The following is a 24369-nucleotide window of genomic DNA, read 5'->3' as shown; positions in this document are numbered from 1 at the left end:
GTCGGGCCGTAAGCCGTGCGTGATGATTATTGTGGGCACGGCTTGTCGGGATTAGGTACAAACGCGAAGGTCATGTAATTATGTACATGGTACAGCGTCTGGGCACTGTTGCCTCTCCCAGGGCTAACCTCCTTAGGCTAACGTCCCATTTACAAACCGGGGCCCGTAAAAAAAATAGACATGTAAACGTAAAGAATATGCACAAATAATGCCTTATATCATAGCCTCGGTAGTGTTTTTGGGTGTGACACACCGAAATGATAGCCCGCTTTTCTCTGTGACAGACACAAGTTGGTATCGTCACATATTATCATGAGTTAAGTATGAAGTGATTTGGCCCATTTGCGTAATGATTATCCAATGTAGTATAATATAGTATTGTACCTTCACATCGAGGGCAATTTCACTCTTTGTATATTTATAATACAGCAGAAGCCGCTTAACTGCACGGCCTATTTGCCAGTGAATTTCGTGTAATTATCCGGACGGTGCAATAATGCGAAGCTGTTTAGCTGGACCGCACCAGTTTGAGATTTTGGGATTCTGTGCAGTTAACGAAAGTGTGCGTTAATCCGTTGTGCAATTAACTGGCTTCTACTGTATACATATATAGTAAGGAAAGGAAACCTACTTATCACACTACAATAAGATGAAAGCTACTACTAGTGACAGAATCTCACAGGAAACATAACATGCTTGTCACGCAGCACGTCACATGTACATCTACAGGCGCACCAACCGGGTGGTGTTTCCGGAAGCAGGAATTGTACGGTTGTCATTTCCAGGAATTGTTGGTTAGTTACGGGAAGTGAGCATCAGTGTTGCGGTTTCAGCTGATAGCGAGTTACAAAATGTACGAATGGATAGGATAAGGATAAGAAGTCTATTATTTTCTTACATCTGCTTTCCGCTGGAGGCTAGAAGAACGATTAGAAGAAAGATAAACACGAACCACTCGAAATACGTCTAAACTTTTAAAACAATCAGTAAACACTGAACACATATCAATCAGCCTTTTTAGCTGTAATCCTCTTCCAATAATCTCCAAGCAGATCCTACGGTAGCATAAGTTTAAGATAGTGTCAAAAGCTGTCAGAGGAGTGAAGCCGGCCTAGGAGTAGGAGTGTGTTTGGCTACCGGAGATCTGCCGTCACTGAGACAGTGGCTGATGACTCTCTTTGGCCAGCTGTGCTCCTTAGCTGCTTGACGTTATCCATACACACAAACCTATAAGAAAACACTAGGAGTCAGTGGTACGGTCGACGCTTCTTTGTTCTGACTCTCTTTCTCTCTCTCTCTGAGTCTGACTGAGTACAGTAGTGCTGCTCTACTATTTATATGTTCCCTTAACTATTAGTGAAAGTTACATTTTTTCTGTGCCTTATTCATGATAACTTATATCCTGGGTAGTTTAATGAAAAGCCGCAGGACTGTGTCCTAAATATACTGGTGCTCTTGTGTACACTCACTGACTACAGAATCGTGCTCACTGACCATGAAGCCTTGGTCCCCACCAGAGGAACGTTGAATAAGACTCTCCTGGGATAATGTTCCTTCTATCATCCCAGAACTCAGTGAGAGTGGCTTACAAGTTTAGTATCTTCTAGTATCTTCTAGACAATAGTGTACAAGCACATAATGCACCCTATTACACAAACATCTCTATAGTAACTGCAAATTACGAACAACCTCGTGTAGATTTATGTATGCCTCATGCCGAGAAAGTGATATCTACAAAACATGATTGAATTGTCTCCTCCTTTCATGATTGCAATTACGTTGTCTCTGTGGGAGTCTTCGTGGGGGATGGGGCGGTCAGGACATTTCAGGACACCTGATGCAGACAAAACACAGACACAGACAAAATACTAGCAGCTCCTGCCATGGCAACAGTGCATTATGATTAAGTACTAGTATTTCGGAAATCGCTGAAATACACACAGAAAGGCAAAAACAAATTTCACCACTTGGGTTGAAATAAAAAGCAGTTGTGTTCAGGTAGAGCAAAAAACAGACGTTTTGAACACTTCTCGTCCAGTGACTTCACAAGTGTCCTTAATCCAATTCCAAGCAAATGTCGGGAGCCAAAATCTTCACACTTCACGATTTTGCATCCCATATCTGTTTGCATAGTAAATCCACCTCAGGGTATCGATCAAGTTTGTGATTGAAATTTCAAGGGTTTGCAGTCACGTGACCAAAGGTTGTCAATCGTATTGGTTGGGGTTGGTTGGGTTGAAGGCAATCTCAATTCGTTTGGTACGATGTGAAGACTATCTTTAACCCACCAATATGGCTGACACGTTTTGACCACGTGAACACTTTTGCAAACCCTTTTGATTTCAATCACAAACTAGTGATGGATTCATCCCATCTCTTTCGCCGCCAAAGATTGATACAGAAATTGGTCAAATTAGGTCCAGGAAATTTGATATAATATCCCGGATGTCGCCAGGAAACAGATTGTCTGCAGTTAGAGATGATGACTGAATATAGCCATACGTCATATCGGACTATTCCATTTCAGTTGGAGGGATGTAGTGAGTTGGCAATGGTTTTCTTATTATTTCGTAAACCATGATACCATAGGACTTTGGCAATGAATTGTAAACAAGAAAAGACAACCTTAAACTCATTTTGATTGATTCTATGTATGAAAAACAAAATGAATGTACGTTTCGTTAATACCAAAGAAACCCTGCGGGTGGGGACAAAATCTAATCATTTCTTTAAGAGACTCAGACATATCCACGTGTCAAATTTCACAACGATTCATCCTAAGCTTTTTTTTTTCTGTTCAACAACAAACGCCACTACACGCTATCAGAAACGCTACCAAAAATGTAACTTGGTAAAGGTAACAAAAAATGTTTGCACGTAAAATTTGTAATGCAATACTGTAAATGCAGAAACTTTCGCGGTGGTTTAATGTTCGCGGTTTTCGCGGTGGCTGCTTCACCGCGAACTTAAAACCACCGCGAGCATTTTTCCATGGCAGTAAGAGACTACAGTGCATGGTGCTACCGTGAACTTAAAACCACCGCGAAAAGTCCTTTTCCCCGCTACCGCGAAATTAAATCCCCGCGAAATTACATGCATTTACAGTACTGTGACCAGCCAAGAGAAGAACTAGCAATGGCGGAGCATGCACTAGGGATGGGTACCGGTACAGAAAATTCAAGTCCAGGTCAGGTTCAGGTCCAAAGGATCAGGTCCAGGTCCGGACCTGAAATGGACCTGATGCAGTATGACTCATACCAATGGTCCATTTCACTACAAAGAGATCTGTTTGGTGGAGTATTAGACTTACACTGGCGTTTTTAAATCCTACAACGCTAACTGCACCTGTAAGGTTGGCTGTAAAACTTAGAATTAATATAAACTCTACTCTACTTCACTCTTGTCATTTTCTTCCACCTGCAAGTGCCAGTTCGTGTGAATGCCTGATAAAATAATCTGTTAATTTTCTAATCGGTCCAACATCCGGTCCACCTAATTTTTTCAGGTCCAGTTTTTCTGGACAGGTCCAATAACGTTTTGTACCGGTGCGCTGTACCGATACCCAGCCATAGCATGCACCATTAGTCCTGTAATCGTGATGTGATTTCATCCGACTTTGCCCTCCCATTTACGTCATACCAGCGCGATCAATGCGGTCATGATCAAGTTTCATCGCGAATGTCAAAAGCGTGATTGGATTTGTACATGAAAGTATTTTTCTCGGAAGGGTAAAGCTATTAGAAAGCCATTTGACCGACAGGTTTCCCACGGGTATTGATAGGTAATAAGTTGTTCAACTTCAGAAATAACGCACACATACAATCATAACTTCATAGCCAAAGGTGTCGCTGAAATGTGTTTTCCAAGCAACCAACGCATCGTTTCGGAATCACTTGGCGTAAACTTAATCAGTATTAGGTCACATTCTATTGCTTAAGAAATGTCCTGAAGAGTGTTAGATCTCAACGTTAACATCCTTGATTCATCCTTGTTCTTGGGAGCAAATAATTATTTCTATCAGATACACTCCAGATAGAGAGACTTATACAAGACTATGTACTAGTAGATCACAAGCGAGCCTTCAAAACGACAAGGAAGGTCCTTCTCCGTTCCCTAACGTACGTGTAGCTTTTAGCGCGTTCTCTCTTCTCGCTACTCCTCACGAGTACTTCAGAAGAAGGGCTATAAGAGGATTTTCTCTTGAAGAGGGAGTCCTTCTTACACAATGACAACCACTCCACAGCCTTTCATACACGTTTAGAGTAATCCCCTGTAGAGGAACGCTCCTCTATGACTAGCGGTGTAGTGAGCCGTGCACTCGGACCAGTCAGAAGTAGGGCGGCCGAACAGGTGGCCGCGGCGCGGGTTGTTAGATCTGAGGGGCGGCAGGTTTTGGGAAACGTGACGGAGCGGAAGTGTAGGAAACGTTACGGGTACCCTGGAAGTCAGACAGGACCGGGTAGCTAGCGAGTTTTGTTCGGGGAGCCAAGGCAGTCAGCCCAACGATCTCACATAAGCGCTCCGGGGAGTTTAAGCCTGAAGGAGTTATCGCTACCCTTGTCCCTTGGATAAGGGCAGGTGACCTCATCGGGCTTAAACTCCCCGGGGCGCTAATAGGAGATCGGGCGGGCGGGCCTGACTGTCTTGGGCCACCGAATAAACTGTCCTAGCTGCCCGATCCCGGCTGGCTCCCAGGGTACGTTACGGGTAGAGGGCGCGCTTGTGTGTTGGCTAAATGACCAAGCAAAATGGGTCATATTAACGTTCCTTTCCAAGCAGAAGAGAAGTGTGGATTTAGCTTGTCTTTGTGGTTTCAGTATACTCTCCAAGCAGAGGTTAGGCCCCGGCTGTTTTTTAAGAGCAAATGTCTGTAAGGATCAAACAATGGTGGCAGGGGTCAAAAAATAGATTTGGCTCATATTTTGCACAGTGATAGTAATTGGTTCACAACCCCTCAAAATAGCTTTCTTTTAGATCAAAACTCCTTGTTGCCATGGTAACGGGCAAACAAAGTTTTCTGGCCAATTTCCCCAATTTTCGCATCTCAAAAACACAGAAATCAGCATATTTTACGACACTGTCCCGGCAACACCTTTAAACCTATCATCAAAACAAAACAAGATCTAAATAGACCAACATTTGGGCTTTATAAAAATTGTTGTGAAATTTCCAAAGACGTACATTTTAGTTCTTGGGCAGCCTGAAAACAATGCGATGTTTCAAGCTTCAATAAAATCTGATTTTTGGCCCAACTTTGTAACGCTATAAGTGCCGCTCTGGTACTTTTTTCGGCTTGAAATTTGTACCATATATAGATCATTAAAATATCTATCAAATGCATTGTTGTAAAGTTTGGTAACTTGTTTGGTTGTCACGTGACTGTCCCTTAAATTAGGCCACTTTTTGTGTTTGGTGAAAATTGTGAACTTTAGCCATGTTCAAAGTACGCTACATGACGAAGTAAAATATATTTCTACATCAACTTCTTATCAAAGGTGGATCTATGTATTGCCTATCAAATAAATGCTTGTAGAGTTTTGGGTCATGACGTTCAGTCACGTGGTTGTCCCTAAAAGTAGGCCATTTTTTTGCATTTGACGAAAATTGTGAATTTTAGCCATATTTGATGTACGCTGCGTGACGAAGCCTACAAGGATTCTTATTCAACTTCTAGTCAAATGTACATCTTTGTATTGTCTATCAAAGGAATGCTTGCAAAGTTTTGGATCATGACGTTTAGTCACGTGGTTGTCCCTAAAAGTAGGCCATTTTTTGCATTTGACGAAAATTGTGAATTGTAGCCTTGGTCAAAGTACGCTAGGTGTCAAAGTGAACAAGAATTCTTATTCAACTTCAAGTCAAATGTACATCTAGGTATTGTCTATCAGATGAATGCTTGCAGAGTTTCGGGTCATAACGTTTAGTCACGTGGTTGTCCCTGAATGTAGGTCAAATTTTGCTTTTGGCCAGAAGTCGCCATTTAGGGCTGTAGTTAAATCTGTCGAATTGTGGAACTGAAATACTTTACTGGCACTGATTCTGATTATGTGAAGCCCTTAACATTGTCTGTTGAGTGAGTGTTAGTAAGGCTTGGGGTCGTCTTTCTTTGCGGTGCAGTTGCTCCCTAAAGTAGGGCAGATAGTTAGCTAAATGCTGTTAGGAGGTTCTGTTACTTTGGAGAAGATGCCTCTTGAACAGTTTCTTTCTTTTAACATTGTCAATGTCCAATGCATATCATATTGGTACTACAATGACCGATAATGGGCTTACAGTGTTAAATTAAAGATTACTTAAGCAATGACTCTGTTATAATTGTAAATATCAATTTGTAATAAAGCAATTAAGATGTTTTAAATTCAGCTATGTTCTATAATGCGTATCAAAAGGAACACTAACACGGGAACAAAAGTTCATTGTGTATCAACATTCACAATGTTGATACACCATGTATAAATATGGTCTGCTTTAAGAGACTTCCTGGGACTAAACGTCACTCCCAAAAACTCTACAAGCATCTAGTTGATAGGCAACAATGCTAACCTTAAGAAGGAGTTGAGTTAGAATCCTAATTTACTTTGTCACGTAGTGTACTTTGAACATGGCTAAAATTCACAATTTTTGTCGAGCACGTGACTAAATATCATGACCCAAAGCTCTACAAGCATCTATTCGAAGAAAGAAAATTAAAGAATACAAAGATGTACATTTGACCAGAAGTTCAATCAGAATTCTTCTTAATTTCGTCACGTGGCGTAGCCTGGTATCCAGCCATATTATAGCTCCCGAGTCTCTTCTGTCCTCCTCGCAAATGGCTCGTTCTCATTTAAATGTAAAAATGCTGTCGCCTGCTTTTGCGACTTGATATGCAGCAAATTTTAGACAAAATCACAGGTTCCTTCATTTTTCCACAATCGCTGGAATGTTTTACAAAAGATTCATTTTGATTGATGGCTTGGAAGATTATCTTAGTGGAATTTCACCCCCTAAAAAAATGGCCGTCGCCTGAGAACACGAAGAATTCAAATAGTAGCCAAAGATGTAACAATTCAGTTCCCAGAATGATTGTTCAGTAGGTGAAACCAGCTGAGCAGGCCCTTTGCCCGAACACGCCAGATCGCTACTGTCACTTATCTTGGAGGCTGTGTGAGCTGGGTTATTCCTGTTGCCAAATTCGGTAACAAACGTTACCACCACCAGTTTGGTGGTTGCCACGGTTATATTATCCACGCATAAGACAAGAAATGACCGTTTTTGTGACACTGCACAGTTTTTCTGGCTTTCTAAAGTAACAAGGAAGGGTTGTTGACTGCCATTTGTATCCCACCTTGCTTACAAAATGTTGTACAGAAATGACGGTAACAAACGTTACAATTGTTGGATGCTTTCCATGCTTTCTATTTGACCTGGTGTAAAAAAGCTGTCCACTTTTTAAGTGTCCCTAGGGACATCCTCTTATACCTTAATGATGTAGTCAATAAGGCCATTTTTACATTTCAATGAGAACGATCGCGAGTGAAATATGTATCTGCGAAGAGGTCAAAAGAGACTCGGGAACTATAATACGGCTGGATACCAGGGTGCACGTAGCGTAGTTTGAAAATTTTCGTCCGATGAAAGAAGTGGCCTACTTTCAAGGACAACCACGTGACTTTACTTCAAAGTATTCCTTTGATAGGAAGTACATAGATTTACCTTTGACAGGAAGTTGAATCAGAATTTTATTTTGCTTCGTAATGTAGCGTACGTTGAACATGGCTAAAATTCACAATTTTCGTCAAATGCAAAAAAAATGGACTACTTTCAGGGACAACCACGTGACTGAACGTCATGACCCGAAACTCTACAAGCATTTATTTGATAGGCAATACATAGATCCATCTTTGATAAGAAGTTGATGTAGAAATATATTTTACTTCGTCATGTAGCGTACTTTGAACATGGCTAAAGTTCACAATTTTCACCAATCACACAAAATGGCCTACTTTAAGGGACAGTCACGTGACAACCAAAGAAGTTACCAAACTTTGCAACAATGCATTTGATAGATATTTTAATGATCTATATATGGTACAAATTTCAAGCCGAAAAAAGTACCAGAGCGGCACTTATAGCGTTACAAAGTTGGGCCAAAAATCAGATTTTATTGAAGCTTGAAACATCGCATTGTTTTCAGGCTGCCCAAGAACTAAAATGTACGTCTTTGGAAATTTCACAACAATTTTTATAAAGCCCAAATGTTGGTCTATTTAGATCTTGTTTTGTTTTGATGATAGGTTTAAAGGTGTTGCCGAGACAGTGCCGTAAAATATGCTGATTTCTGTGTTTTTGAGATACGAACATTGGGGAAATTGGCCAGAAAACTTTGTTTGCCCGTTACCATGGCAACAAGGAGTTTTGATCTAAAAGAAAGCTATTTTGAGGGGTTGTGGACCAAGTACTATCACTGTGCAAAATATGAGCCAAATCTATTTTTTGACCCCTGCCACCATTGTTTGATCCTTACAGACATTTGCTCTTAAAGGTTTTTCTCTAATAGTCGTTTTTATCGAGCTTTCTATTTTGTATTTTATCTAGTTGTGTCAAAACCTAACGTTTGCTGGCGTACTTCAAGAAAAATGACCAAATAGAAAGCCCGATATAAACGACTAAAAAAACGTTAAAAAAACAGCCGGAGCCTAACCTCTGCTTGGACAGTACTTTCAATATGCTCCAAGACTTGGTTGGTCGATCGGTCGTTCGTTGAACTGTTCGTAAAGCATGATTGTTGACAATTTTTCGTATTACGAACTCGACCACCAGATTGCCCAAAAGCAACAAGGGAGATTTCTCGTTTCGGCGTTCGTAGACTAGTGTTACTTCTTACAAAATCAGAGATGCCCGAACCTAGTGTAGTGCTTGTAGTAATGTGCACCACTTCAGTTCAGTTCAATTTATTAGAATTCAACTTGCATGTACACTATATGCAAATAGGTACATGAACTCTGTTGACTTAAAGGAGCGCTGCACTTATCGCACAAGCTAATGACCGTATAATACTAGATCGACACAGATAAGATTAAAATCACTAAAATACAATTTACAATAAAGTTAAGACGTACATTATAAAATCTGCTATACAGAACAGCTCTTTGAGTAGAGTTTCAGTGCACGGGGCATGAATTTACCGTTGAGGTTTGACGGCCTTCCTGAATTTACCTTTATGCATTGCCAGCCTCCTAAAATTGCCGATAAGTGTTGCCATCACCCCCATATAGACCCTCACACGTGGTCACATACACAAATCTCAGCATCAAAGCCAGTCTTCTATTTACTCAGGAGACGAAGGGCGGGATTTTCAGGTTTCTAATTAGGAAAACGACTCTCAAGATACAGACTGCTACACGAGACTTTTCTTGCAAGACGTTGGTCCAGCCTTCAGGTGATCACACAGTCTTAAGACTGTAGCAAAGCTGAGAGCCGATAGAGAAAAGTTTACGAGTGAAAAACGTCAAATTGAGAGGGCAAAGCTCATGTTCGACGGTGGGGAGAGGGAGGTTTGTTATTGTTGTAGTCATGACAACGGCTAAACAGTGAAGAAAAGATCACGTCAAGGATTTGGTCAAAGTCTTTCCATGTTGCAAAGTACAGAATACACATAAAAATGCATGGTAGTTTTCATGCAGAAAGACCTCTACCACTCAAATACCATGTCCGGAACAGAAGATATCAAGTCCCACTGCAGTACCATAGGCAACCGCTAGGAGACCCATAATACTAGTATTGAACTTGATCTTTTATCACAAAGACAACATACAGACGGTCCAACAAACATGGAAATCTTGGCATGGGCCGGTAATAAAACTAAAAAGGAATAAATAAAGGTCGGACATCGTTTGTGAGATTTGCTCCAAGTAATGTCGTTTTTAGTCTTAAATCATTTTTTTAATCTATTAGTTCAGCTGTATACATACAGCCAGGGCTGCCCAACTAGCCATGGGCTATTGTCAAGGGCTAACCCTGGGAAAGAAGTACATACATGTTACATATTACAAATACAATTTGCTGCAATAAACATAGAATCATAAAATCACTAGCATTAACTTACATTGTATAAGCAAGACGGTTACAAATTTACATCATATACATCATATATTTTAGTCTTCTCTGTGTCCTCAATAAAGTTTAGATTTCTAAGCCAGAAGCGTTTAGATTTTTTGTTACGTTTTTGTTGATGGCGTATTGCTGTCTGGTTGCCCGGCCTTCCTACAGGGGTGCGGGAACAATATACTATAGAATTCGGCAATAAAACTCGAGAAATTGGCCAGGGGAGATAGTACATGCTTACTTAGGTTCATGTTTCCTAATAATATTCTGCTCCTAATAATAGTCAGCAGCAGCATAGTCAGTCTGGTAGAGACTACATAAAAGCTGCTAAGGAGGCTATTCCTGTTGATGAGCTCTTAACGATAACATTTGTCTGATGTCTCCCCTGGGGTACCTTCCCGACCCTCTCGTGTGCCTGTACGCCAGTCCCGCCGCTAATTGGGCCCGTTGGACATTTTGCGTCTGCCATTGGCAACTGATTTGACTTGCTGTAAAGCTCTCTCGTGTTGTAGAAGATGTGAAAGATCAGACTACTGGTACCAGGGACAAATTTAAGAATGTACATTGTAATGATTTGTATCGTGTTGTATGTATCAGTGGTAGCCGCTACCAGCCTTGCTGCTGCCTGACTGTCACTTGTCATGCATCGTTTGCATTCCCAATAAATGAAATGAAATGAATGTGTAAATAATCATGGAGTTCTGTCTTAGTTCAGGAAAGAGTTTGGTATTTTGTGTACTGCTTAATCAAAATCGATAATACTTGGCAATGGGAGGAGCGAGCTCGTCAGATGATGGACGAGACAATACCTGTCTTTAAATCATAGAAAAGGATCCTGATTGGTCCCCACAGTCTCGATAATACTGCCAAGGGGGTACTTGATAATCCCGCTATAGGGTATGTATCTACCCCCTTAGCACCTGCAGCGCTCCTCTTTATCTGACTGATGGGTTTCAGATTGAAGTTGACAGGTTGATAGCCAATCATCGAAAATCTCGTCAAACCGAGATGAAATGGCAGAAGGATCAAACTCTTAATCTTATCAACCATTTCCAGGTAAAGAAGTAATGAGGTTCCCACAGAGCCGCTGTCACCTTTATGGTCTCATTGATGAGTTTCTTTTTCCCACAGACTTCTATGTTATAATTCGTGGTTTACACGGGCGCGTTCATAATGAAGCTACGTGAAATTTTAGCAGATTTTTCATTCTATGTTGAGCACATTTACCCTATATTGTGGGGAAAAATTGCCAACGTCAACTATACGTAGGTTCATTTTTTATAGCAATTACAAACTACGATTAGTCAAGTCCCACAAATGGCACTTTTTTGCAGTTAGTGAACAACCGCACCACTCAGAACGCAGGACGGTGTACCTCCGAGCTAGCGCGCGAATGCAAAACTTTACCTGCTCATTTCTTCAGTTACAAACAATCTTTTACCAATCTAACTTTTGATATCAGTTCCGCTGGCTAAAAGGGAATTTCTCACCGCTAAAACGCGCGTCCATGCAGCCTTGTATTTTTTGGCTCGGATCTCTGGGTAAAACATCAATGAGACCTTACGCTGGAAGTTTCTGGTCCTTTTGCATATCGCTGATCGGTCGTGGATCGTGGATCGGCAAGCGCAGCCACTTTGTGGAGATATACAAGACAAGAAATACAGATGATAAGCCTAGGAGGAATGGAAAGAGAAATTGCTTAAAGATAAAAAGCCTAAAGGACACGAAAGAAAGACAAGAAAGGTGTGAAAGATTCAAGTGCTCGATAAAGACGTAGGGAACAAGTTTAAGGGATGGACAGACGAACATGTCAGAAAATAAACAATTACAGAAGAACGTTAACTCCCGGAAAAAGGACAGATTTCGAGAAGCGTAAGAATAGAAAGAATAATGAATGATTAATATAGTTTTTATTGCCTTTCCAAATGCTGCAAGTCCTGCGGTTGATCATATATTGCCAGCAGCGAGATTGGTAATGGTTTCTGAGAAGTCTGGCCTTTCTCCTTTCTCAACTGCGCACACATAGCGAACATAGCCCCAACTCCCCACAGGCATAGCAACGCCCACGTCTTACTTACCGGTGGAAATCAGCAAACCCACGCTTTCTGTATAGCCTCCATAACAGACCCCTGGTGTACACTCAGGTAACTATTCTTTATGGTATTGGGTGGCCAAGTATTTCATTAACAGATCAAAGATCTCACATCACCCTGTTCCCTTTGTATTTTTTATAATTCTTTATTTTGATTTTTTGCTTATTCTGCCTAGGTATTTTTCCACTGACACTCGTATGGACATAGACATACATACAGAAGTCAAATGGAGTTTATTGCACAACGATTGCATCAGGTACAGTGTATGGCAAATAACACAAACTATCCACACTAGTGTACTAATGTACCAGTCTAACAATCTGTACATCAGGCTGTACATTTACTCCTATTTCTACTCGTATCACCCGCAGTTAGCCCCCCGGCAACGGCAAGGAATTCGAAGTTTGGAAACTTGTATGACGACAGTTGAAGTTATTGGTTGTTAGAAAACCGCAGGTACCAATTAAAAGATAAGAATCTTCTCCCTCATCTTTAGTTTTAAGAGAGTATGGCAACATTGGTCTTAATTTCACGAAGAAAGTTTCCATGGCACACAATTTCGGTTAGAAGATAGACAGCGAAACTTCTAACGTTACAGGAAGTATGCCATTAGAGTAGCGCTTGTTGTATTAGCCGGAAAACATCTCTTTATTGAATAAATAATGGTAGTTTTTATGAGCAGAGTGTAACGTGCATGTCACTGAGTTACGATGCTCTGCCCCAAAGAGAAGAACGACGGCGGAAAATGTTGAAATTTCCGGTCGTAAAGGTTTTAACGAGACTCAAGCGTCCTACACAGTGTTCGAACGAAAAGTTTGTCTGATGTCGCTGTACAATATACCGGAACCTTGGGTTGATAAAATGAAGAATGAAGACTTGGACAAACAGCGAGAACAATTTAGAGGAGAAATCAGCTACATGCTTCTGAAATCAAATTATGTCTCAATCTATTTGTCAAGTTCAATTCCCAAACCGTTTATGCCATGGTCTGTCGGGGGTCAGGGGAAACCATTAGCAGCTTAGCTGATAAAATACAGACTTACAGAACTCCCTGTGTGCGGAGCTGTGTCTGGTGTGTTTGTGTGGTTATGTCTGGCACTCAGCTCTGCAGAGACTTACATCTAGCTAGGCTGCCTCCTTTTTACCCACTACTAGGGCTGGGTACCGGTACAAAAAATTCAGGTCCAGGTCCGGTTCAGGTCCAGAGGATCAGGACCTGAACCTGGACCTGATTCAATATGACTCATGCCAATGATCCATTTCACTACAAAGAAATTTGTTTCGTGTAGTATTAGACTCACACTGGCGTCTTAAAATCCTACAACGCTATCTGCACCTGTATGGTTGGCTGTTAAACTTGGTAGAAATGACTATAAACTCTATTCTACTAACTCTTGTTATTTTCTTCCACCTGCAAGCGCCAAAACGTGTGAATGCCTGCTGAAATAATCTGTTAATTTTCTAATAGGTCCAACATCCGGTCCACCTAATTTTTGCAAGTCCGGTTTTCTGGACCGGTCCAATAAGAAAACAGGTTTTGTACCGGTACCCAGCCCTACCCACTACCCAATCAGATTAAAGGTGGCGGTATATAGTTACCTCTATGAAAACTACAGGTATAGTTTTTGGCGTGTCTGTTTGTGTTTCTGCGTGTCCGTATATCTGTGGTCCGACTGAGCATAACTCTAGAACCTCTGGATGTGTTACAATGATTTTTGGGTTAGGAAGACGAAGGTAAATGTCGATTTTGAGCCCCCTGGTGTATGACCTTGGTACTGCAGCAGAACAACTTTTGTATCTTTTGACCTAGTACCTGGCCATGCTATGCTCTTGATTATTTGGTGGCAGATAGGTTTTGATGTAAGGATGATGTATGTTTGGGCCCCCTGGTTTTGTTTTGAATATTTCTATGAATGTGTGTCCGCAGCAATATCTTTTGAACCTCTAAACGGATTGTGATGATATTTGGCTATTCCGGTTGTTGTATCTTTTGCCCTGTATATTCTATAGACTTTGTAGAGGGAGGGCTATCAGAAAGCAACCTCTGCTTGCAAAATACTATCAAAAGTACCCTAAAAATCTAATCTACGGTTAAAAGGCCGAAAGTAGCTTTGACGTCCTTGAGCAATGCATGCTTGAAAATAAAAGGTAGACACTCTCACGGGGATTACACTGACAATAGCACACGGTTCGGCCACCCTGAAGCATGTGCGAATGATTCCATATTCCGGTCACGACCCAAGCACTCACCGGCGTACCAGTGACGCGACGGTATATCGTGGGAGATATAGGGCAGCGGGTCAGGCTGATGCAGACAGCAAATGTTTGGTTTATGGGGGAGGGGGCGTTACTTACAGAATACGTAATAAAGATCTATAAACGATTTGACAAACGGTAAGAATACGCCTTTCGGATTTTACAAGACCGTTACAGGTTCCGTGGGGTCATCGGAAAACAAGCAGAGGTTCGACTTCGGTTGCTTTTTAGTGTGTTTTCAAATTTTAGACGTTTTTATCGGCCTATCTATTTTGTACCATTTTCTTTATGTCCACCGGTCGACGTCGTCAAAAAATAACCGATCTGAACCTCTGCTTGGCTAGTATGAACACGGAGAGCATACATTTGTAGGGACCATTGCAGGTTTCACAGGATCAGGAACACGGGAGTAAGAATCTCCGGTCTGTAGGGACCGTTGCAAATTCTGGACGACACGGAAAACAAAAAAAACACAACTTTGGTTTGTGAAGAACGATTTTTATATGCAACAAGAGAAAAAAATGCTTGAGGATAGTGAGGGACCATCACAAATCTTGCATACAAAATCTGTGCAAAACGGCTACATAATTTCTTACCGTTAGAATACTCTTTTTTTCTTGGAAGAGCCTTTTAAAATCAGCTTCCAAAAAAAAGGAATTAATTTTCTCCTCGACTTGATGTGAGGAGAAAATTAATTCTTTTTTTTTCGGAAGCTGATTTTCCTTCGGCATTGCCCAAGGGTCACCAGGGACTAATAAAATACGTGTACAAGAACAGAAATAATTTTCTCCTGAGTGGTAATAGAGTACTTCCTGTAGGGCGTCACAGGGGTTTTAATAAATGGATTGTCGTCTGCGTGTGTGCACGGTGTGACGTCACGGCCAGCCGGACAGCATCAATACGCATTAGGACGGACCATATATCCCGCCAGGTACGGCGGGAACGCAGCAGAACGGATCGAACGACATTTCACCGCCGCCAGGTGACCTGAGCCCGACCCTTGTAGGCGGACATCTTTTTTTTACTTGTCCCCGGTTTTAGATGGAATCGGATCAGCATCAATTATGTAGCAGTTACAGCAGGAAGAGGAGGCATTCGTAGAATCAATCATGGAAAGTTGAGCGACAAGAAAAAATCCTCCGTGAAATTTTTTTTTGTGAGAGATTTTTAATACCACAGTTAAGTGTTAGTGATTCCCCAAAGTAGTCATTCGTAGGGGATAGCTAACCATTTATGCTTGGGTCACATTTCCAATTTGGCAACGAAGTCAGTTCAGTTCAGTTCATCCTCGTATGAGGTGCCATTAATTAACAATGTCCGACCACGTATCTCTATCTAGCATGGCGGCTAGCAAGTTGTAGTCCTTTAAACCAACCTCCTCCTCCAAAACTTTCTTAAGTGTCAGGTTCGGCCGTCCCCTTTTTCTCTTTTCGTCAGGTTCCCAGAGGAGAACTTTGGCAGCCATCTCCTCATGACGTGCTACATGGCCAGCAAGAGCCAGTATTCTTTTCTAAATAGTTCTAGAGATCGGGGGAAGTCAATTGTCAATTTTGTTTCCAATGCGACTTTGCCAGGGTACATTCAGAGCGTAACGAAGCAGACGGGTGTAGTTACCGTACAGAGCATGATATTAAAGACAATTTTTGCATGAATTGCAATAAAGATTATTATTAAAGACAACAAAGTCACAAAACGTACCACAATTAATTCAACGGAAAAACATGTGCATATTTATTAACATAAGTTTTACTTTTCGTTTCCGCAAACGTCCCGGCCGTATAATAGCTAGGGTTCTTTTTTTGTGATTTTTACATGGAGGGGTAGCTTTGTCACATCTCATATCGTTGTAAATATGTTGTACGCATTATCGTTTAGTTGAAGAGTCTCATTTAAGTTATCTCATCTTAATCTTTGCTATATTTTCCTTCGCACATAAAGAGACCAGTGGGCTTCCAATTTCAAAGTCAATAGATCTTATCTAAATGCAAGGCGATGCGCTATACAGCGGACCAAATCTACGAGTTAATTTGTGCGCTCTTTTAGGTAAGCCTAACCCAAGACAGACAGATACGACTCATTTCTCCCGGCTCTTATGTGGAGCTTCCCGGCGAAGAGTTGTTGGTATCGTCACATTATCTCTTAATCTAGATGCACTGACTCAAGAAGCCGCCGGCTAATAGCCTGCGCCGTCCGAGACGGTGAATCTCGCTTTTCATTTCACGCCAGCGCAAACTGCAACACTTCAAGCGATCTGATAGATGTTTTAAGTGTGGGGTGGAGGCGGGGCTGGCTATATTTGTAGACACACATCTTTTTAAAAATAGGCAAATATATCAAGGACTGCTTTGCTATTAGAAAGAATACTGAAGCTAATGATTAGCCTACTTCATTATGATACTATATGAATGAATTATGTTAGCCCTTATTGTTATGTTAACTAGGATGTTAAGCCTTAGTCTATACACCTATTTTGTACTTTATGTAATAGCTGTTGCCATACTTTGTCCATGTACAATTGTCGTGCAATAAATATTTTCTTCTTTTTTGAAAGATGTATATCTAAGCGTGGAGGGAGGTATATCTGTAGGCACATATCTTTTTTGAAAGATTAATATGTACAAATGTATAACGTTAGATGTTTATGTTCGTGCGGAGTTTTAAGATTTATGTTGTATTTCTAATTTGTACTTTTTCTGATTTAGCTTCTTTCTAATTTCTCTAATTGGGATACACAAACTACGTATTACATAATTGTTGCAGGGAGACCACGTGCGCATGCCCCATAGATTATAAAAAAATGGCAAAAATAGCAATATTTTCTCATAAATATGTTTTTTAACAGTTCATGACAGTTTCATGCAACGTACGTTTACGAAACTAAATTGATGATCTACAGTGACGTCTCTATTTTTTCGTGTCTCCCGCACGTCATCTAGCGATTTAATACTGTACTGTAGCCAAAACGATAACGTCATCCTCTCACTCTGTGCAACAAAACTTTGTGTCCGCCAAGGTCGTAAAAGTAAAGTAAAGCTCCCACTACTTTTGAAAATAGTTCTAAGGTCGTTCTTTATGACTTGCACTAAAGATTACCCTACAAGATGTAACAGTTACGCTATCGGGGGAAACTCGAACCTGTAATGGTTTTGAGGTGATCATAGTGTAAACGACGCAGTGAAATGAATATCCAGCGCGATTACATGCCGAAGTTCTCGGGCAATCGTCTTTTCTCGTTTTCCGATTGGATGGCAGAATGTGCGAGTCCTATCAGTTCTTCTCACTTCGGAGGAGCAAGACTGATAGGATTTCAGATAGGGTAGCTATGGTCGAGAACTTGATAAACTCGGTTAAAGGCCAGGACAGAAACTTGTTGATTTGATTATTTTGGAAGCCAGGCTGTAGGCAAGGCGTTAACAGCGCAGCTCCTCGGCTCCAGGGCTAACATGCCTCTACGACCAATGGACCGATCCTGTCGAACGCCATATCGAACAAATAGAACCCCCTATTCTATTTCGAACACCACCGTCAAAAACTGCCACAGTGGGACAGAAATGGCTATTTTTGACGGAGGTGTTCGAAATAGAACCATGATCGAACAGGGGGCGGGGTTTTGGGATCGGTCCATTGGCCACTCGCTGGCGTCTCGTATCTGTATAACTCTCGCGAGTTTGCGTTTTGAAATATTTGGTCATCGGTATTGATCCTGTAGAAGGCGACAGTGGTCGTTAAAAATTTGATCCGTGTGTACTTTTGTGTTGGAAGGTAGTTTGGCATTGTACTATAATTACTAACGGGAGTGTTACCAACACAGATGAGCTTCAATGAAAATGCCCCGGCGAAACTTTCCTGGGCCTTCATTAGTAGTCGAGTTTTATTTTTACCCTAGTGTGGATGGCGTCTTTTACCACCCCCTTTATCTAACAAGATAGTGCTGTTTTTTTAAATTGGTATACATATAGACAAGACATAGTGGTGAATGCACTCTAGCCGAGCTAATATTAACATGTTAACCACTAGGACATTTAAAAATAAAATAAACAAAGGACAAAACAATGTGATCAAATAAGTACAGGAGTGGGTGACGGATCCAGCAAGTGTATACATATACATACAAGATTTTAAAGGAAAATTATCAATCAATTTGGAAACGTTTGGTCTGGAGTATGTATGACTGTGTAAGTTGTTTCCAATTCCAGTGCAGTTTCACCACATAACGTAACTGCAGTTCTGACCTATCTCGCTGTGTGTCGCCCCTGCAGCTTCTCCTGGCAGGAGCACTGCTCCTCTCCCTCCTGGTGCTGGCTGCCGCGCAGACCACGCCCGCACCCGAGCCCGAAACTTCACCGGAACCGGAGCCATCCGGATCGGCCGAGCCTGAGACCACCCCGAGCTGTAAGTATCACGGGGACGAGATCTAGCTCGTACATAATGTACTTGGAACGAAGGGTCGTGTGCACTTCTACACACAGTCATACATGTCTGTCCTTGGTGCTGAACACCATCCACACACAGTCAAACACGCCTGTCCTTGGTGCTGAACATCAACACACACAGTGAAATACGCCTGTCCTTGTTGCTAAACACCATCCATACACAGTCAAAGAAGTCTGTCCTTGGTGCTGAACACTATCAACACACAGTCAAACACTCCTGCCCTTGGTTCTGAACACAATCCACACACAGTCAAACATGCCTGTCCTTGTTGCTGAACACCATCCACACACAGTCAAAGAAGTTTGTCTCTGTCCTTGGTGCTGAACACTATCAACACACAGTCAAACACACCTGTCCTTGGTGCTGAACACCATCTATACACAGCCAAGCACGCCTGTCCTTGGTGCTGAACACCATCCACACACAGTCGAACACACCTGTCCTTTGTGCTGAATATCATCCACACACAGTCAAACACACCTGTTCTTTGTGCTGAACACCATCCACACACAGTCAAACACACCTGTCCTTGGTGCTGAATATCATCAACACACTGGTAAAACACACCTGTCCTTGGTGCTGAACACACCATCCATACATAGTAAAACACGCCTGTCCTTGGTGCTGAACACCATCCACACGTAAGAGAGTCTAAAATGAGTATATTTCCGTTAATACTATAACTATTATCAAGTTTGTTACTTTCTGTACCATTGAAAGATTGCTGATTCGTCTTTGAAATGATAAATTTGCTATGATCTTACATTTGTGAGATGAACAACAGAGTTGACTAAGAATGCCATGTTGATGGAGAGCATGGGTCCAAGACGGCGACCAGTCTTTTGGAATGTGTGAAGTATTTTTTTTTACCGACTAATGCCGTCTTAAAGTGATATAGAACAAAAGGGTGTTGTTTTGAGGTTGGAGAAAATCAAATGTGTAGATTGTAGGACATGAAACAATATGTTGGGCGCTTTTCTACGTCATGGTCACGTGACTATAATTCATTGTTTCTTTCCTCAGCTGGTGTCGACGGCCTCCTGCCCGTGCTGTCTGCCTTGGTCATCCCCGCCTACCTGGCAGCCTACTTTCGCTAGTGCGCCTGCGCCAACCTCGACCTTGAAGCTTTCGCTCTTCAACTTCTGACATGCGCTATGACTGACTTCGGCCACGTGATCGACAACCAATCATTGATGAGGAAGGAAAGGTCACATGACACCACGTGGACGAAGTCAGGATGCGACCTTCAGTACCTTGTAGTGGACCATTCCATTTTTTAAACGGCACGGGGGTGATATATTTCTTTCAGGGAGAGGGACCACCGAAAAATCATTCTAATAGATCAAGGTGATCTTAAGTAAGTCATTGCTCTGATTTTTATCATCTTGATAATCGTACTTTCAGATATCAAAAAGGATGACCCCCTTGCCGTTTTAAAACCGTAGGTCAAAATAACTCGGTGTTTTTATCAACTTAAAATTGAATGTGGACCACATTTTTGTAGGATTGCTCGAATCATTCATTCCTCCTATAGACAAAGAATACTATGTGTGCGGGTCATTCCATTCTTAAAGATTGGGGCACAGGCAATCCACTTACATTTCAATGACACTTGCGCACATAACTTACGTTTCATTCGTAAGCATATCTGTGAATCAACAAAAAAGGTAATGTTTCATTCTGCCATCACCAAATCTAAGAATGGAGCCGCCCATAAACTAAACAATACTCTTTCGCTTTGGGTGGAGATTGTGTGTGAGTGTGTGTGCGTGTGCGCGCGTGTGTGTGTGCCTCTGTTTTCTAGATGTTTTTGTGGTGCAGGATTTTAGAATGAAGAAAAGATTTGGGTTACCCTCTGATAAACGGCATTCAATCTACTTATACCAGGCTATAACTGTGTGTTGTATACATTCTACCATTGATGCCATTCTGGCTCATAATAGGTTTGTAAGGTTTCATTCTATAAACTCATCTAACACGAAGCAAGGATCTTATTCCACGATATTCTTGCCTGGGTTTCTTCGTTTTCATAGACATTTTTCAATATATGAAGAAAGAGTCTAGATAATATCATATCCAATAGCCGGATTCAAGTATTCAAATATTCAAATAAAGTTTCAACATTTCCATCAGGATTATGATTATTGCAAGCTGTTTGGAAAGATATCAACCTGAAATTGAATTTTAAGAATATATCAACACTGTGTTGTGTGGACGTAACCAATGCTAACAATTAGTTGTCATTCCTATTCTACAAATTCAGTTGGAGACTTTTTTATTGAGTTGCCTGTCCACCTCGAGAAAAAGGCTTCTTTGGGACATATTGTACTACTTAAGCTATAGAATGCTTTATTCACTTCCTGTCGTTGCCATTGTTTGAAGCCTAGAGGTTATTTTGTCTTATTGTTTCATAAACCCAATAAAATGACGCATTTTCTGTGTCAAAATTGTTGTTGTTTTGATTTAATTGTTTCATCCTGTAAGACGACTTTAGAGCGTGCATGGGGAATCCTAGCGGGGTGTATGTGTAATGCAGATCGTTGTGATCATCGCAAAACCCAGAATTCAGGGTTTCAGAGACACTTTAAACACTATAATCTTACACACACGTTTTGATAGGCAATACAGAGATCAGCAAGGTATCAGCAATCATACAGATATGATTTCAGCTGGTAAGAGCACTAAAATGTTTTTCAACAGTCAAAACATATTTCTTTAAGAGTATGAGCCGGTATGCAAGGAGGGGCAAGGGGCCAGTCCCTTAGCCTCCTTCACCGGCGTCTCTAGGGCCTTGACCAAAGTTTTTTTGCGGGGGTGGGGGTGGACGTCGATTCGCGATTTTTATCCGGGAATACGACGGGAAAGGAAAATATGCCCGGAAAGGAAAAATGCCGGGAGAGGAATATATACCAGAGGGCTTGTAAAAGCCCCCGGTTTATAGTACTAGGGCCGGTACAGGCCCCCCGGTATATATTCCTCTCCTGGCATATTTTCCTTTCCCGTCGTATTCCCGGATAAAAATCTCGAATCGACGACCCCCCCCCAAAAAAAAACCCTTTTCGCCAAGGCCCTAGAGCCGCCGGTGAAGGAGGCTACCAGTCCCTGGCCCCAGCACTTAGGCAGGTAAGCACAAGCCGGTACGCGCTATAATTACTTATGCATGGCTAGTTCATCATAAAGCTTCATTGGGTCATCTGACGTAATGTGATGTGACGTACATATTAAACACAGCTCGTCCCGTCGCTATGGTAACGTGGCACGCCATACGCACAAATATCCCTTTGTTTGCGCGTTTGGGTTGAATCACCTAATTGTGAAAACGTCACAAGGCAACATAAGATTGTGATGACTCCCTTTTAAAAGCATAGGACTGTGCACAACAATGTAGCAATCAGACAGTAGCTTATAATCCTTTAGAATCAATCGCCAACACAACATACAAACAAGGTCTCATCAAGACCTATCCACGTACCGAATATCAATACAATTTATCAAGACATTCTGGAGTTATGCGGGCCAACTAGACACACACACACACACCCATACACACACACACACACACACACACACACACACACACACACACACACACACACACACACCTTGGGAAGATTAAAAAAAACCCACACCAACACCTAAACGTGTTTACATAGAGCCTACTTTGCATGTGGAAGCTATCCATAAACAAAGAGTGCACATGTGCATGGCATATCCAAGGATATGGCCTCAGGCGCCACACCTAGTCATCACGAGGGCCATTGTTTGGCGTTAAATGTCTGTTTATGTTTGTTATGGAGATCGATGTTGGCAACATGATGGTTTGTTTACCTGGGACAACAAAAAAAACATGCGGCACTTTCTGTCCAGTCTATTTCCACCACGACTATACGGGTGCTTCTGTGTGCGATTCTGTGAATATAATCTCCAAGCAGATCCACGGTGGTATGAGAGAGTATCATAAACCTGCCTAGGAGTGGGAAACACCTTGGTCAGCTTAATATGACCTTGCGTGCTCATCCCACCGTAGGATCTGCTTAGAGATTGTGTATGTCTGTGTGTGTGTGTGTTTGTATGTCTGTGTGCGTGCGTTTGTGTGTGTGTGTGTGTGGGGGGGGGGGGTTGAGTGTCTTTCTGTCTGTCTGCGTATGTGTGTGTGTGTGTGTGTGTGTGTGTGTGTGTGTGTGTGTGTGTGTGTGTGTGTGTGTGTGTGTGTGTGTGTGTGTCTAATTTCTCTGAATGTTCTTAATCTACAACAAAAAATAAACGATTATGTCTTGAAAATACCCGGACTTTGAATCGGATTCAACTGATTCGGATTTGAATTAAACCATTGCAAGATTGTTGACATCCATGTCAACAGCTGCAATAGCTGAAAAACGAGCTGCCATATACATTTTCACCTGCATTTAAATGAAAAAGACCGCACTGTATTAGCCGCATTGCTATAAAGCTCTTCCAGCTAATTACCTGTTTATATTTACTATGGTGATGTCGATAATACCAGTGTTTGTTTGGGACGCCATAGAGATAAGACCATGTTTATGAGACGTGATTTGGGGATGAACTAATAGATTCACTGATGAGGGAAGGATTAAGGGACTGTATACTGCTTATTATAGGTGGAGACAGTGGAGAGGGAGAGACATTAACCCATTGTGACGGAGAAGGTATACCATGGGGGACTGTGTGCGCATTTCTGCCATCATCTTTTTGTTTTCCCTTGTTTAAGGTTTCCTCTCTGGTTATATTCATTCTGACTTTCCATTGTTTACTACTGATGAAGTAAAAAGAACTGGAGTTATGACGAATATTGATGTCTTGGCATGAAACAATTCTACGTATGGATTAATAATATTCTTTAAGAGAAGAGAAAATACGACACAGGTACATTACGTTACAACTTACAACTACAATGAAGCTAGCTGTTCCATGTGCACACTGATCAAAGTTACAAACCTACGTTCGCACATCTTGATATCTACAAATAGTCACTAGTCATCAGGAAGTAATGTTTGTAAATTCCACACAAAAATAAGAAGATACAATGTATTGTGAATTTTCTTCCATACCAGTTGCCCTGCTGGATAATTGTATGAAATTATACGTGACCCCAATGCCCTACCGTCGGCCATTTCGCGTGCACGGGCGCTCAGTTTATATGCCCTAAAAACATATATCACTTCAATACGCACGATCCACGCTTAACCTAGTTTTCATTGCAACAACCTCTTTTATGAATTATTAATCGAAATAAGACGAATGTATGCTTAAAGACATTGTATTTCAAACCGGCAATTCAGCTGAAAGGAGTCTGTGTTTAGTAATCCTGTCTTTTTATCGATGGTTGAAAATGAACGGACTACCTACAGCGTTGTGGATTAGATGGGTATCGTGGCGGCTACATTGTTAAAGATATATCTATACAATGGTTCCTGTCATCATACATAAAATGTTTCAATGCATCACTGTAGAAGGATTTGTGGCTGGTTATAGTAGCTTTTGT

At 41.5% G+C, this 24369-nt stretch overlaps 1 long non-coding RNA gene across 1 annotated transcript in view; it reads left to right on the top strand.

Moving 5' to 3' along the window:
• LOC118406941 overlaps positions 1–21203 on the top strand; it is a 30049-nt gene extending 8846 nt beyond the window's left edge. The window contains exons 2-3 of the long non-coding RNA XR_004830096.1: positions 18692–18824; positions 19890–21203. This is a non-coding gene — a long non-coding RNA (uncharacterized LOC118406941). The remainder of the gene's footprint in view (positions 1–18691; positions 18825–19889) is intronic.
• The last annotated feature ends 3166 nt before the right edge of the window (positions 21204–24369 follow it).

This window comes from Branchiostoma floridae, chromosome 19 (assembly GCF_000003815.2).
Source record: "Branchiostoma floridae strain S238N-H82 chromosome 19, Bfl_VNyyK, whole genome shotgun sequence".
Lineage (NCBI taxonomy): Eukaryota > Metazoa > Chordata > Leptocardii > Amphioxiformes > Branchiostomatidae > Branchiostoma > Branchiostoma floridae.
Note: the sequence above shows the minus strand (reverse complement) of the source record. Positions and strands in the feature narration are given on the sequence as shown.